Below are 17,906 nucleotides of genomic sequence, written 5' to 3'. Positions count from 1 at the left end.
AAGCCTCAAGCCTTGGCAGGTTCCACCTCGTGTTGAGCCTGCCAATATACAGAAGTCAAGCATTGGGATTTGGGAACCTCCACCTTGATTTCAGAAGATGTATGGAAATGCCTGGATGTCCAGGCAAAGTTTGCTGCAGGAGCAGGGCTCTCATGCAGAACCTCTGCTACAGCAATGCTTAAGGGAAATGGCTCAGAGCCCCCCCATTGAATCCCTACCATGGTACTGCCTAGTGGAGCTGTAAGAAGAGGGCCAATGTCCTCCAGACCCCAGAATGGTAGATCCACTGACAGCTTGCATTGTGTGCCTGGAAAAGTCACAGACATTCAATAGCAGTCAATGAAAGTAGCAAGGAGGGAGGCTGTACCCTGCAAAGACACAGGGGCAGAGCTGTCAGGGATACAGAGGCAGGACACATACAGGATTGCACATGACCATTGCCAAGCAACCCAGATATCCGTTATCTAGGTTTGCCTGGGCACGGGCTTATCTTATTACCTTCACTATGGTGCTCAGGCAGCTATAGTACAGGCCTACTCAAACTTCTCATGACCTTCATTGTACTTAGATCAAACAGAATACTGGAAGTCACTAGTTACAGAGAACAGCAATCTATAGATTCATTCCATAAAACAAAGGAAGATGTGTTTTTCTTCTTCTTATGTTGAGGGAGTGCTGGGAGAGTCTCCAGAGCACATTAGATAATATTATCGAGACTCTTTCTGAGTCTGGGCTGTGCCTGTTACTGCCTCTGGACAAGTCAGCCTAACACAGGGAAACTTATTTCTCTTTCTCTTTAATTTTATTTTTCTTTAATTTCCCACCTCAGCAAGGATATGAGATATGGAGTCAAAGGACATCATTCTGGAACCTTAATATTTGATGGCTGTGCTGGATTTCAGACCTGCATGAGGTCTGTAGCTCTTTTGTTTTGGCAAATTTCTCCCATTTGAATGGTTGTATTTACCTAATGCCTGCAACCCCATTGTATGCAGGAAGTAAACCACCTTTGATTTTACAGGCTCATAGGTGGAAGGGACTTGCCTTGTCTCAAATGAGACTTTGGATTGTGGACTTTTGAGTTAATGCTGGAGTGAGTTAAGACTTTGGGGAACAGTTAGGAAAACATGATTTGTTTTGAAATGTGAGGACATATGATTTGGGAGGGGCCAGAATGGAATGATATGGTTTGGCTGTGTCCTCACCCAAATAAATCTCCTCTTTAATTCCCACGTGTTTTGGGAAGGAGCCGTGGGAGATCATTGAACAATGGGGCAAGTCTTTCCCATGCTGTTCTCATAATAGCAAATAAGTCTAGCAAGATCTGATGATTTCAAAAAGAAGAATTTCCCTGCACAAGTTTTCTCTCTTTGCCTGCCACCATCCATGTAACATGTGACTTGCTCCTCCTTACATTCCACCACGATTGTGAGGCTTCCCCAGCCACATGGAAATTTAAGTCCAATTAAACCTTTCTCTTATAAATTGCCCAGTCTCAGGTATGTCTTTATCAACAGCATGAAAATGGGCTAATATATTTGTAATATAATGAACTTACATCTCCAGTAATCTCTTTTGCCAGTGTCTTTAAAGTGCAAATAAGCTTAGGAATATTGTTCCTGTAGGTTAAATTATTATTTTTTTGTCTTTAAGTTTGTTTTGCTTAATTTTTGTGGCATATAGTATGTATAAACATTCATGCCAGGTATGGCACATTTTTATACAGGCTTATAATATGTAATAATCACATCGAGGTAAGTGAGGTATTCATTACCTCTAGCATTTATCCTCTCTATTAAAAACATTCTAATTATACACTTTCAGTTAATTTAAAATGTACAAGTAAACTTTTATTTCCTACAGGGTCATTTTAATGATTATAACAAAAATTACATACATGGATAAAATCCAGACATTTCTGAGTCCTAAATAATTATTTTTCTGAGGCAGGGTCTTGCTCTGTTGCCCAGGCTGGAGTGCAGTGATGTGATCTCAGCTCACTGTCATCTCTGCCTCCCCAGTTCAAGTGATTCTGCCTCAGCCTCCCAAGTAGCTGGGAATACAGGTGCCTGCCACTACTGCCAGCTAATTTTTACATTTTTAATAGAGATGGGGATTTGCCATGTTCGCCAGACTGGTCTTGAGCTCCTGACCTCAAATGATCCACCCATCCAGGCCTCCCAAGTTGCCAGGATTACAGGCATAAGCCATGGTGCCCAGCCCCAAATAAATTTATTATATATTTTTATTTGAACATGTTGCCTCTCTGCCTGCAAACACATATAGACTTAGTTTTGATTTACATAGAGTTAAACATACACATATATTAGTTTAAAGATAAACCTTTGGCATAAGGAAATTATGGAGTAAGTAAATACATTTGGGTCAGTATAAATTTGTATCTATATTCAGAAAACAAAAAGCAGTATTGGAAAAAACAAATCCTTTAAGGACACGAATTCACTAGAAAACTAAAAACCTCAAAAATGCTGAAAGCAAATCTATCCTCTGCTTTGTATTGTATTCATTACTGTAAATTTTATGGTTTACGGTTCAACATCTCCCCATGCAAATTCTCTTTCACTTCTCTGGTACTCATGCTAGACCCACAATTTCCTTCTTTCTTGTCTTTTTGTTTTGTTGTTTCATAGTGTATGGAGTATTCATCTTGTGAGCTGGTCAGAAATTACATGAATGATTTTCATAAAATGTAGTAGTGCACACATAATAACTGTTAGATGTAATTTCACAGTTAGTGTATTAAGTTACATTTCATTTAGTTAGAACATTCCACTTTGTTCTTTCAATTGGAGAACTGTATATAAGCCTACTGTTTTTTAGTTATTGAGTCTTTCACTTTTTGTAATTAACGTAAGTAAATTTATTTTCTGATTGAGCTAATTTGTTCAGGTGAATAGTAGGGAGGTTTCATTAAGTTAAGAGGACATTATACATAAAGTATCAAACAAACACGACAATGCTTGCTGTGTAATAGATTCTCCATGATAAGCCATAAATATTCCAGCTGGAGTTAATTTGTAACTTCAAGTCAGATAGAGACATATCAGTGGTGAAGCAATAACACTGATTGATTTTTTTTTTTTTTTACACCAAAGTCTTGCTCTGTCACCCAGACTGGAGTTCAGTGGCAGGATCTGGCCTCACTGCAGCCTCCTCCTCCCAGGTTCCGTGATTCTCATGCCTCAGCCCCTGAGTAGCTGAGACTGCAGGTGTGTGCCACAATGCCTGGCTAATTTTTGTATTTTTCAGTAGATGTGGGGGTTTACCATGTTGGCCACCTGGTCTCAAACTCCTGACCTGAAGTGATCCACACACCTCAGCCTCCCAAAGTGCTGGGATTCCATGCATGAGCCACTGTGCCTGGCCAACATTGATTCTTCATGTTTAGTAGACATTTTGTTCCAGGCTACAAAGCTGACTCTTGATGAATTTAAAGAGAAATTCTATCTTTAATTTCATTTTTCTTATTATTTGTATTCCAACTATATATGCATCACAGCCCTTTTTAAAAAATTTTTTTTCTGAGTTAGGGCTGTAGTTTTCTCACTGTTGCCTTCATGCCACATTACTTTACATGGTACTTTGTGGGTTCTGATGAGACAGTTGGTATTTTTTAATGCACTGAAAAATTGGTTTTACCTGGAGAATTTGCCTGTCAGTGTAACTTTCAGATCAGTTAATTAAGATAAGCATACACTGTCCAAAGGTAAGATTACATCAGTTAGCATTGTTTTTCTTTGTTTGTAAAAAGAAAATGTTATTAGATTTTTACACAAAGTGTGACAAAGGTAAAATTATTAGAAAATGCATATTTAAAATTAGATTTTTAAGAGAGTTAACATGGTAAGTGAAAATTTCTAAATTTAGTTTTCTATGATACGCTTAGAGCACAACTTATGTTTCCATGCAGAATGCTCTATTTTTAAATGTGAATGTTACATGTTGTAAAATAATCTCTGGATTTGAAATTTAAAACAATATTTCTTTTCCATATTGATATTATAATTTGGAGAAATTTCTCACTTATTCTATTTAAATTTTTAGTGGGTGAAGTTCAGTCTACAGTTTTTATCCTTAGTCACCTAACTGTATCCAACTCTTTGGACACTTTCTCTGGGAAAATTTTGACGATCATGGCAGCTTTTGGATTAAAACATTTTCTGTTATTTTGCATGCAAACTTGTTTACTGTGTTCACAGAGTGGCCAGTCAATGGGACCGTAAGCAACACCTGCCCTTTTAGTGTCTTTCATAACATTACCGTCAGCACCAGAAACTCCAGGTGCCAGAAGCTTAAAGTAAAAGCCCTAAAGTACATTGACTCCTCCCATTTACTGTCCTGGGTCTAGAAAATGCTATTAAATATCAGCATTTCTATGGTTATGTCTGACAAATTAAATAACAAGAACAGCACAAAAACTATATATTTTTGATACCATTTAGCCAGTTTTTGTCAAAGACAGACAGTATTTGAAATACTGGTATCCTATCATGTTTTAAAAATCTATTTTTAGGCCGGGCGCGTTGGCTCAAGCCTGTAATCCCAGCACTTTGGGAGGCCGAGACGGGCGGATCACGAGGTCAGGCGATCAAGACCATCCTGGCTAACACGGTGAAACCCTGTCTCTACTAAAAACTACAAAAAACTAGCCGGGCGAGGTGGCAGGCCCCTGTAGTCCCAGCTACTCGGGAGGCTGGGGCAGGGGAATTGGGAGAGCCCGGGAGGCGGAGCTTGCAGTGAGCTGAGATCCAGCCACTGCACTCCAGCCTGAGCGACAGAGCGAGACTCCGTCTAAAAAAAAAAAAAAAAAAAATCTATTTTTAAACTGGACAGATAAAATGTGTATTTATTTTATAAAACATGATGTTTTGAAGTATATATACATTATCAAATGCTTAGTTCTAGGTAATCAATTCTTTACCAAACACAGTTACATATTTGTTTTGAGACCACATGAAATTGTCTTAGTATTTTTTTAAAATTTAATACAGCATTATGAACTATAGTTACTATGCTATGCAACAAACCTCTCTAACTTACTCCTTCTATCCACCTGCAGTTATGTATTTTTTAGCAGACATGTTTCTGATTCCCCCCTTTCTTCTAAATACCGCGATATCTGACAATCACCATTTTACTCTCTACTTCAGTGAAATTAAGTTTTTTAGAATCTATGTGCAAGTGAAATTATGAGATATTAATCTTTCTGTGCCTGGCTTATTTCAACTAATATAATATCCTCCAGATTAATCTATGTGATTGAAATTAATAGAAATTTCTGTTTTAAAGAGAAATAGTGTTCCATTGTGTATATATACCACATTGTCTTTATTTACTCATTAGACATTAAACTGTTTATTCTATATTTTGGCTATTGTGAAGAGAGTTGCAAGCAACATAGAAGTGCAAATGCTTCTTCATTCTGATTTCATTTGTTTTGGATATATATCCAATAGTGCAATTGCTGTATTACATGGTAGTTTAATTCTAAATATTTTGAGAAATCTGTTTTTGTTTTTTTTAAATAATGACTGTCCTGATTTACATTCAAACCAACAATGTGCAAGCATTTTCTTTGTCTCACATCTTTACCAACACTTCTTTTTCTTTTAGTAAGAGTCATTCTCCTCACAGGAGTGTATTGATATCTCATAATTTTTGTGGATTGTCTTTTCCTTATAATAATTGACATTGAGCATTTTTAAATATATCTCTTGGCCATATGTATGTCTTCTTTTTGGAAAATATTTAAGCCTTTTGCTCTTTTTTAGTAATGATTTGTTTTTTGTTGTATTGTCATTTGACTTTCATACATATTTTTATAGTAACCCCTTGTCACATGTATGATTTGCAAAAATTGTCTCCCATTTTTTAATTGTCTCATCTTGTTGATTGTATCAGATTCTGTGCCATGGCTTGTTAATTTTAAGTAATCTGACTCATCTGTTTTACCTTTTGTTCCCTGTGATTTTGAGGTTAAGTTTAAAAAGTCACTGCCACAACCAATGTTATGGGACTTTCAGTGTATATTTTTTGTAGTAGTTTTAGAGTTTCAGAACTTACATTTAAGTATCCAATTTATTTTGAGTTGATTTTTATATATGATGTGAGATGAGGGTCTCATTTCATTGCTGTACATGTGGCTATAAGTTTCCTCAACACCGTTTATTGAAGATACTGACCTTTCTCTAAAAAATTGTCACCTATATCAAAAATCATCTGTAAATACATGAATATATTTCTCTTCTCTCTTTTCTGCTCCATTGGCCTATATGTCTGTTTTTATTCAAGTACCCCACTGTTTTGGTTGCTATAGTTTTGTAGTATATTTCAAAATCAGGTAGAATGATATCTTCAGCCTTTTTTGCTTGATTGCTTTGGCTATTCAGGGTCCTTTGTAATACCATACAAATATTAGACATATTTTTTAAACTTTCTATTAGGTATGTTACTGGTATTTTGATAGAGACTTTATCATCTCTTTAGATCATTTTGTGTAATAGAGATACTTAACAATATTAATAAGGTCAATTCATGAATGAGTAATATTTTTTATTTGTTTATTAATTCTTTAGTTTAATGTTCTTTAGATTCTAATATATAGGTGTTTCAATGTTTTAGTAAAATTTATTTTAAAGCATTGTTACTACCGTTATTGTAAATAGGTTTGTTTTTAATTTTATTTTGAGATACTTAATTATCGTATAGAAGTACTGCTAACTGGCAGGGCGCAGTGGCTCAAGCCTGTAATCCTAGCACTTTGGGAGGCCGAGACGGGTGGATCACGAGGTCAGGAGATCGAGACCATCCTGGCTAACACCGTGAAACCCCGTCTCTACTAAAAAATACAAAAAAAAAAAAAAAAAAAACTAGCCGGGCAAGGTGGCGGGTGCCTGTAATCCCAGCTGCTTGGGAGGCTGAGGCAGGAGAATGGCGTAAACCCGGGAGGCGGAGCTTGCAGTGAGCTGAGATCCGGCCACTGTACTCCAGCCTGGGCCACAGAGGGATACTCCATCTCAAAAAAAAAAAAAAGAAAGAAGTGCTACTAACTTTTGGAATGTTAATTTCTTATTCTCCAAGGGATAATTTAACTTATTTTTCTGCCCCCCACCCCCACCCCCCCAACAATCTGGTTGCCTTCTACTTTATTCTCTAATTTGTTTGAAAAAGAATTAGAAAACTTCTAAGAAATAGGCCAGGCGCGGTGGCTCAAGCCTGTAATCCCAGCACTTTGGAAGGCCGAGACGGGCAGATCACGAGGTCAGGAGATCGAGACCATCCTGGCTAACACGGTGAAACCCTGTCTCTACTAAAAAAAAAAAAAAAAAAATACAAAAAACTAGCCGGGCGAAGTGGCGGGCGCCTGTAATCCCAGCTACTCCGGAGGCTGAGGCAGGAGAATGACATGAACCCGGGAGGCAGAGATTGCAGTGAGCCGAGATCGTGCCACTGCACTCCAGCCTGGGCGACAGAGCGAGACTCCATTTCAAAAAAAAAAAAAAGAAAGAAAGAAAACTTCTAAGAAATAATTTGAGTTATACCTGCCTGAGGCCACATATCTTACTTGATTAGATCACTATTTTCTGTGTGTTGGTGTGTATGACTAAATCCTTATAGCTTTAAGAAACTTAGAAATTGCAATCAGGGAAATAAAAAATTTAGGCTTTGAGAATTTAATTCAGCTTTAAAGATGTTTACAGAACCTGCATAATGTCCCTTGTAATATATTCCAGGATTATGTTTTCATCAGAATCTACTGAACATTTTCATTTTAAGTAGTTTTTGCTGTTGTTGTTGTTGGAGACAGAGTTTTGCTCTTGTTGTGCAGGCTGGAGAGCAGTGGCACAATCTCTGCTCAGTGCAACCTCTGCCTCCTGGGTTCAAGTGATTCTCCTGCCTCAGCCTCTGGAGTAGCTGGGATTACAGGCATGCACTACCGCACCTTGCTAATTTTTGTATTTTTAGTAGAGACGTTGTTTCACCATGTTGGTCAGGCTGGACTTGAACTCCTGATCTCAGGTGATCCACCTGCTTTGGCCTCCCAAAGTGCTGGGATTAGAGGCATAAGCCACTGTGCCTGGCCTTAAACAGATTTCTTAGAGATTAGATTTTCATTTAAAAATATTTGGTTTAACACTCTAGGTAAAGATACCTGAAGTACTGTAAAACTCAATGAATAAACATTTTTCTTGTCTTCTACTATATTCATAGAATTTATAATAAGAGATGCCCAGAATAATATTCATAGAAAATAGGCCTAAATGTATTATGTAGAAAATTATGGCATTATGCTAAGGCATTATATTCAGGATAAATAAATTACAAATTTATTTTAAATAATATGGTGAAATGGATCCCTAATCTCCACTTAATAGCTACATGAACTAATCGATATATGAACTAGGTTTTCTTTGTTCCCCTCATTAGTTCTTTCAGTTCATGGTGAAAACCGTATATAGATATATTTTCTTGCTGGCTTCCATGTGTAAGCAGTTTTACTGAGAGTTTTATTTTCCTCAGATATTTTGTTACATTTGGTTCTAGAACATCTAGTTTCACAGCATCAGCTAATTTGAAGGCCCTGAATTTGCTAATTCTTAAGATTATATTATTTTGAAAATTATTATTTTAATCAAAGTAATAAATATTCAGAGATTATTTGTTGTAAAGTCTAGTTCTGTTCCCCCTTTCGGTTTTTAATTCCTTTTTTCTCTGTTTTAAATTAAACCATATAAACTCTAGAAATTGCCCTTTGTTACTGACATATACTTGAAAACCACTTTTCTGTCAACTTCCCTTTCCCACTCCTCTAGCAACTCAAAGTATTAACAGCATAATTTTTACCTAAATTTGTACTCAGTGAATGCTGTAAGGTAAATAATTAAATATTATTAATGACAGACCCAAGCAGTATACTTTGATTTTATTACCTTTTTGATACAAATTTATTTCTTGAACCAAACAATAATTTTAGTCTACACTAGTTTGATTTTGTTTATGCCTATTAAGATCTGCTGAAATACTAAATACTACCCCTTAACGTATATTTGTCTTGAAATAGTTTTTCATTTATTGGCAAAACTTTAAATTATCTCTGGGTTACATTTTTCTTCCCCTGCAGATGTCCCTCCTGCAGCCTGTCTTCCTCCTCCTCAGATTTGGTTTCTTTCTGCACAGTGTGAAGCTGTGAGTGGATGCCCTGACTCTGGGACCTCCTTTTTTTTCTGCTGTCATTTTTCTTGCTGACTCCACAGAGAGTTAGTATCCTGATGTCCACAGAGAGTGTGTATGTTAGGTAGATTTTTTGAGATCTTGGATATCTAAAAATGAATGCATTCTACCCTTTATATTTGATAATTACATAGTTTGGATATGTGTCCCTGACAAAATCTCTTGTCAAATTGTAATCCTCCATGGTGGAGGTGGGACCTGGTGGGAGGTAAGTGAATCATAAGGATGAAATTCTCCCTTTGGTGTTGTTCTCATGTTAGACTTCTCTCAAGACCTACTTGTGTGAAAGTATGTGGTATCTCCCTTCCCCATCTCTCTTCCACCTGCTCTGGCCATACGAAACATGCCTTCTTCCCCTTCACCTTCTGTCATGATTGTAAGTTTCCTGAGGCCTTCTCAGAAGCCCAAGAGATGATCAACACTATGCTTCGTGTGCAGCCTGTGAAACTGCGACCCAACTAAATCTATTTTCAAATAAATTATCCAACCTCAGGTATTTCCTTATAGAAATGTAAGAAAAGACAAATGCAGATGATTTTATTTAAAGTGAATTTTTGTTTATTGAGCTCCTACTGTGTATCATGCACATTCTAGGAACTGAGGATGTGAGAGTAAATAGGACAAAATAAAAATGAACCAGGTACTAATCTAAAAAGAGCTTTTATTTTGGGGAGCAGAAGAATATAGACAAATAATAATAACAAGGTGTCATTCACATATAGAGAGATATATGTCAACATGTCTATATATACACACACATGATTATATGAGAAAAGCAAGGTTAGGGTCTTGGAGAGTGATGGTGGTGTTTAATTTTCTATACAAAAGTCTCAGGCTCAGAAAATTTGAGCAGAGACCTAAAATAAATGAGGTAATTAACCATTTCTATATTTCAGATGAGAGCATTTGAGACAGAGTAAAGAACACCTCAATTCTGCTGCTCTGACGTTGAACCAAAGATGTGAATTTCTATGATATCTCTACTGAATTAGCTTGCTTGGCCACTGCAGAGATTAATGCGCCATGTAAAATCTCTAGAGTCTCAGTGGTCTTCAGATTGTCAAGACAGCCTCTTCAATGTGTAAGAAAATGTTTTGCACATAGAAACATGTATCTCTGCAAAAGAGGCACAACTCTTGTTAACCCCTTTACATTTTGGAGACAAACCATGCCATATTTGAGAATGCTGCTTCAACACATGCACAGAGTAACTCAGAAAGCTGCCCATCTTGACTGAAACTCAGAGCAAAGACATCTCTGCAGAGGTGCAGCTGGAGGGAAGGCAGCTGTGCAGTAGGGGTCACAGGATGGTGCTTGAGCATCTGCAGCAGGCCACTGTGCTGTATGGAGTCTCCAGTAAGCTCAAGGGATATCTTCAGTGCAGAATTCCACGGATGTGAAAAAACATATGTTTCTGTCAATTATCTACTGAAAATAGCCCCTGGCTTGCCACTGCACTCTTGTAGAGATTGAACAACTGATCATGGGATTCCAAGTAACAAGATCTGAGATATTTCTTATGAACTGTTATAAAATCTACTGGGAAATAGCATGGTATGCACAGGTGCTGTATATAAGCAAGATACATCCGTCTATAGGCTATCAAGCTGAAGCAGATGTGGTAGGCATGAAAGGATTGCACGTGGAGGTGACTCAGACCTCCATGGCACCCACTTCCGTTTATTGTGACCCCCCCCTCAACCCACAACTAAGGCAGTCCCATTGGTGTTTCTTATGAACAGCTAACCAATGGAGGAAAAAGTGTACCTATATACAGATGTTATTACCAGTATAATGTAGGCTGGTAACTATTTGGCCCAAAAAATAAGCAAAAACAAAGAAAACACACAAAAAACTGGAGAAGAGAAAGTCTTCCACATGGCAGAAATTTGGAAAGCATATCTGTTTTTATTTACATCATCTAAAGGTACGCACCTGCATGAATTTATTGCTGATGGCCATAAGTTTGGAACTGGAAAGACCTTGACATAAATAGGAGATTCAGCAATGAATCTACAATGAGGTGTATGACTGACCAGCTGGAAAGAGCAGAAAAAGAGAATGTTTGTTTCCCATATGCATGCTCTTTATGAGTATGAGGGGCTACCCATAGTAGAACCAATAAAGAACTGAGGTGTAAATATTAGACTTTTTTTCACAGATTCCTCAGTGTTTGCCTAATAGGTTCATGGGAGACAATGTGGCCATGAGAGTAAGGAGGTTTTTCATGAGTTCAAGAACATGGACTTTACCAATACTGGCTACTGACCCAAATGAGCACCAAGATTGCCAAAAATGACCAATGCTTAAACCCTGGAAAAGTGAGCTACCTTGAATAGACCAGTTAGATTCCTGGTGAGATTCTAGTAATATTCTTTCTCTTTTTTCTTGGAAGTGGTAGAGAATTTTTCTTACTGGAATTAACACATATTTCAACACTGATTTTTCTCATTTCAAATTCATAATTTGAATTATGCTTTCCCTAGCATCAACTTACTGCATTTGCTGAGTTCTTATTCTCTGTCCTGATACCTTACATATGATTGCCACTCATGACAGAGCTCATTTTACAGAAAAAGAAGTACTGCAGTAGGCTCCAGTCTATAAGACTTATTGGTCTTGTGATGGCCCACATCACCCAGAGCATAGTCTTAAAAGAATCAGTTATTTTATGGCTGCATATTATTCCATGGTGTATATGTGCCACATTTTCTTAATCCAGTCTGTCACAGATGGACATTTGCGTTGATTCCAAGTCTTTGCTATTGTGAATAGTGCTGCATGTGTCTTTAGAGCAGCATGATTTATAATCCTTTGGGTATATACCCAGTAGTGGGATGGCTGGGTGCAGCACACCAACATGGCACAAGTATACGTATGTAACAAACCTGCACGTTATGCACATGTACCCTAGAACTTAAAGTATAATAAAAAAAATAAAAAATAATTAAAAAAAGAATCATTTATTTTGTGAACTGTGAGATCATATTCTAAGAGGCTAGGTTTATATTATGCAAGATGTGGTGTATATTCTGGACCAGGAGCCAATACATTGTCTCATAGCTGGAACACATGGTTCCATGCATCAAGAATCATTTCACACTGTTTATTGAGCTTCCTTTGTAGAGCAGTGGATGAAAAACCACAATCTCCAGAAATGCTGCTTTTTGGGCTTTTGTCCCACTCATTTCTTTTGCAATTCCAGTGTCCTAGAAAGCTTCTGAAGCATGTTTCTTGATTGTCTACTTTAAAACTAACTGTGTTACTTTATATAAAATTTAGATTGCAGAACATGTGGACGTAGGAAAAAAATTCCTCATAGGTGTTAGAAATGATGCTGCATGGCTTTGTTTTTATGAATGTTTTTATAAGTGGTAACAACACTTTTTCTTGTTCAAGTGTAAATAAGCAGTTAAGATGTAAACAATTTATGCATGCTGTGACTTAGTGTATGGATTAATTCCAAAATTGCTTAGTCATCATGCAGTGTCTGTATTTTTATAAATATGTTCATATATACATAATGATTGTAATACATAATAAGAATGAGGTGGTATTACATTATTCCTAATAATAGGGATAATGCTGTTTATTGTCAAGAAAGAGTAAATTTGTTCTCTTCAATTAATGTCCTTTTATTTTGGGACCAGGCTTTGCTTTTCCCTGATATTATTTCTTTTTAGTATTCTTTTCTCTCAAGAAAAAAAAGTTTGTTCTTTCTTTATTGCCCTTCATAGCAGACCAAATATTGCCTCTCTGCCATAGAAAGCTACTGTCCACACATGCTATAATTTGACATTCTGGGTGGCAGATATAAGGTATTTAAAATCTATTTATGCTTTATAGGGAAATCAGACATTAAAAGTTCATGCATTACTTATTACAAATTACTCTGCTTTATCCAAATTTACACCTAGTTATTCGGATCTTCATCCCAGATAACAGGAGTAATTCTATGGTTTTATTTTTCTGTAAACAACTGAAAGAATAATTAGATCATATGCTAGTATGTTCTGAAATATCTTTAAGACTGATCTCAAAAACTAACTTCTAAGATGGTTTCATCTACTCAAGCATAGAGTTTACTTTCTACATGTTTGAAACCAACTACTGTAGAAGATGAGGAATCTATTTGTAATTTTTTTTCTTTACTTTCATCTGTCAATGGACTTATTTGAAATTTTCACTTGAGTCAAATTTTTTTTGTATTAGTTTTTCATGCAAATTTAAAAATAGTAATCATTATAAATTGCCAAAATTTCCAAATTACTGGTAAAAATTATCTGAAGACAAACTTATGGGTAATAAAGGCTAGTTAGAACCCTATATACATAAAGTGTAGTTACCATACAGATTAATATGTAGCAAAAATGTATACTTGATATTTCTGAACTGTGTTAATTTTTCTGCTCTATTCTAGCTGAGCAAAAGAATATTAAGAATGCATCTTTATAAATGGGTGCTAATCAGTAATGGAAATAATTTAGTAATGGTCTATATAGGATGTTGATGAAGCCATATGTTTATGTCTGAATTGAAAAATTTTAAACAATCATTTACTATGTCATTTTTCTTTACCTTGAAGAACATAAAATGTTATTTTGGTTCTACAAGTCAGCAAGATATTATTTATGGCAAGAAATATTCCATTGAAATGTTGTGCTGTAACATGGGAAAATGTAAATGTTTTTCATGATTTCTATCAATGTGAAATAAAATTTAATTTTGAACAAAAAATCAAGCCATTTTATGTATTTGAGTGTGTATAGTGTACAAGAATATTTTTTAAAAATTGGTTCTACAAAACTGGAGGCATCACGATACCTGACTTCAAACTATACTGCAAGGCTACAGTAACCAAAACAGCATGGCACTGGTGCCAAAACAGATGTATAGACCAACGGAACAGAAGAGAGTCCTCAGAAATAATACCACACATCTACAACCATCTGATCTTTCATGAACCTGAAAAAACAAGAAATGGGGAAAGGATTCCCTATTTAATAAATGGTGCTGGGAAAATTGACCAGCCATAAATAGAAAGCTGAAACTGAATCCTTGCCTTACTCCTTATATGAAAATTAATTCAAGATGGATTAGAGACTTAAATGTTAGACCTAATACCATAAAAACCCTAGAAGAAAACCTAGGTAATACCATTCAGGACATAGGAATGGGGAAGGACTTCATGTCTAAAACACCAAAAGCAATGTCAACAAAGGCCAAAATTGACAAATGGGATCTAATTAAACTAAAGAGCTTCTGCACAACAAAACAAACTACCATCAGAGTGAACAGGCAACCTAGAGAATGGAAGAAAATTTTTACAATCTACTCATCTGACAAAGGGATAATATCCAGAACCTATGAAGAACTCAAACAAATTTACAAGAAAAAAACAAATAATCCCATCAAAAAGTGGGCAAAGGATAGGAATAGACACTTCTCAAAAGAAGACATCCATACAGCCAACAGACACATGAAAAAATGCTCGTCATTACTGGCCATCAGAGAAATGCAAATCAAAACCACAATGAGATACCATCTCACACCCGTTAGAATGGCAATCATTAAAAAATCAGGAAACAACAGGTTCTGGAGAGGATGTGGAGAAATAGGAACACTTTTACACTGTGGGTGGGACTGTAAACGAGTTCAACCATTGTGGAAAACAGTGTGGCGATTCCTCAAGGATCTAGAACTAGAAATACCATTTGACCCAGCCATCCCATTACTGGGGATATACCCAAAGGATTATAAATCATGCTGCTATAAGGACACATGCACACGTATGTTTATTGTGACACTATTCACAATAGCAAAAACTTGGAATCAACCCAAATGTCCATCAGTGACAGACTGGATTAAGAAAATGTGGCACATATACACCATGGAATACTATGCAGCCATAAAAAAGGATGAGTTCGTGTCCTTTGTAGGGACATGGATGCAGCTGAAAACCATCATTCTCAGCAAACTATCACAAGAACAGAAAACCAAACACCACATGTTCTCACTCATAGGTGGGAATTGAACAATGAGAACACTTGGACACAGGAAGGGAAACATCACACACTGGGGCCTGTGGTGGGTTCGGGGGAGCGGGGAGGGATAGCATTAGGAGATATACCCAATGTAAATGACGAGTTAATGGGTACAGCACACCAACATGGCTCATGTATACATATGTAACAAACCTGCACGTTGTGCATATGCACCCTAGAACTTAAAGTATATTCATAAAAAGAAATACTAATAAAATTTAAAAATTACCATTAATTATACTTTAAAAAATTGGTTCTATATATCCTCATTGTTATAAAATTTCTTCCACTTTGTTCTAGTTTTTTGTATAAACAAAACGTGTGTTCATAATAATAACCATAATAAAATGTCAAGGAGTAAATTCACATTCTATCACAATGTTCATGTAAAGCATTCAAAATATCCAAAAGAGAAGATTTTTATTCCATATTTATCACGTCATAAGAAAAGATGATAATCACATATTTTTTAAAAAATAAACATTTAAAATCGTTCAAGTTTTTTTTTAACAAATTGCCTAACTGTACAGAGAAGACTGGGTTTCAAAAATAAGTTTTGATTTGTTAGCAATATATATTTGAATTTTTCAAAGCTCAGCAATTGCAGTAACTGTATTTTCGATGGTCTTAGACAATTCCTGTTTTTGTATGATCATCTTGGGTGCCTTAGTTCTTTAGTTGTTTCATCTGACTGAAGTCTGTGTGCACTTACCTACACTTACTGATAGAAACCACAAATGTACATAAAAGCATCCTTTAGAATGGTAAAGAAAGCTGTCTTTCTCATCTTCTGTAGACTGAATTGTGGAAGGTAAGATTAGTGAAACGCCTCTAAGTCTAGAGTACTGTATGTGTTTCTGCCCACTGGCCACAGTGGGTTCGAATAGGTGGAGGTCAGTGGTCAACAAGAATCAACAGGGGAGATGGCAAACAAGGGGTCAGCTCATGAAAGACTAGATGATGAAATATGGCTTGAACAGGCTGAGCAAGTATTAGAAATTTTAGCAACTAAGGCACACTGACACTTCACTCAGCAATAAACAGGCTTTGGGATTGTAAGGATACTGTTTATTTATTAATTATCTTGTTTATACATATACTTTTAATTTTTAGGAAAAACATTGAGTCTGCACATTTGTGCACAAGGTCACATTTTATAACAGCACAGCACCTCATAATAAAAAATCTACCATAAAATTGAACAATTCAAACCTCAAAGAAGATTGAGGTAAAAGGTGAAGCTACTCTTCATATTCTCTTTCCAATGCCTCATAAATATCCCAGAGATCCTAGGGAGCATCTGTTTTGCTTACTAAAACATAAGCATAAAAGTTTAAGATAATCTGGGACAAATGTAGCAAATAGTGAAAAAAAAAAGAAAGAAAACAAAAAACAAAAAATCTTCTGGACTTGTTTTCCACATTCAGAACAAGTCCTAAAAAAGTGAAAAGAATAAAAAGTCTTCTTAAGCTATTCCATGCAAACCAAAACCCAACAAGACATAAAAGTCAAGTGATTCCCTGTGGATTTACTGAGGGGGAGAATTTCAGAATGAGTTATCTAGTTTTCCGATTGAGTCATGGGCTCTGTGAGTGAACCATAGTATTAGCTCTGTATGTGTACACAGGATGCGATCACCGCATCACCATGAGGACACAGATGGCCGCATCAGTCATATACACCTTGGGGCTCTTTGAACTGACAAAGACAATTTAGATAGCTGTGGTTGGTTTAGAAGTTGCCAACAGGCTTCTGATAGACCACATCAAATTAATTTATTAATTCAGAAGACCATTCAGACATGTCATCTCCCCTGTCTTGCATCTACTCATTCATCCTCAAAGTCAAATGAACAAATTAAAAATGTTAACAGTAATCATATTTGTTCTTTTCAGTTTTAAAACATAGTTGAAACTTTAATTTCATAGGTGGCTCACTACTGTTACCAGCTACAGTTTTAAATGTCCTGGAGCCCTGCATGGTTTGTGAGGGTGGTCAAGACAGTGTGGCCACATGGTTGTGCTGAGCTCACTGGAAGTGGTTGCTTCATTGTCTTCATATTTATTCTCAGGTGTGCTGCTCTCTTATGGGCTCCATATGGGTATTTTATTCAAGGCAGCGCCAAAGATAATTTAAATTAGTAAAGAAAAAAAGAATAAGTAGGTTTGGGTACAAGTTAAGTATATTTATAAACTGACACATTGTTATTGTTAGTGTGCATAAGGCAATTTACACAGAATTGGACTCAGTTCTACTTCATTACTTGTTATTATACTATCGGTGCAACTCAAAACAAATTCACTAAATCTCACTAGTTTCATCTTTAAAATGGGGATAATTATATGTCAGCCTCTTAAATTTAAATGACATTGCACATGTAAAATGCTTATTATTGGCTGGGCATGGTGGCCTATACCTGTAATCCCACATTTTGAGAGGCCAAGACAGGAAGATTGCTGGATCCCAGGAGGTGGAGAGCAGCCTGGGCAACATAGCCTTGCTGCATCTGTACAAAACATAAATTAGCAGCCACAAAGGTGCATGTCTGTAGTCTCAGCTAGCTAGGAGGCTGAGGTGGGAGGATTACTTGATTCACAAGATGGGCACTGC

Source organism: Trachypithecus francoisi, unplaced genomic scaffold (assembly GCF_009764315.1).
Source record: "Trachypithecus francoisi isolate TF-2019V2 unplaced genomic scaffold, Tfra_2.0 Contig00180, whole genome shotgun sequence".
NCBI lineage: Eukaryota > Metazoa > Chordata > Mammalia > Primates > Cercopithecidae > Trachypithecus > Trachypithecus francoisi.
The sequence above is the reverse complement of the archived record's forward strand: the minus strand, read 5'-3'. Positions refer to the sequence as shown.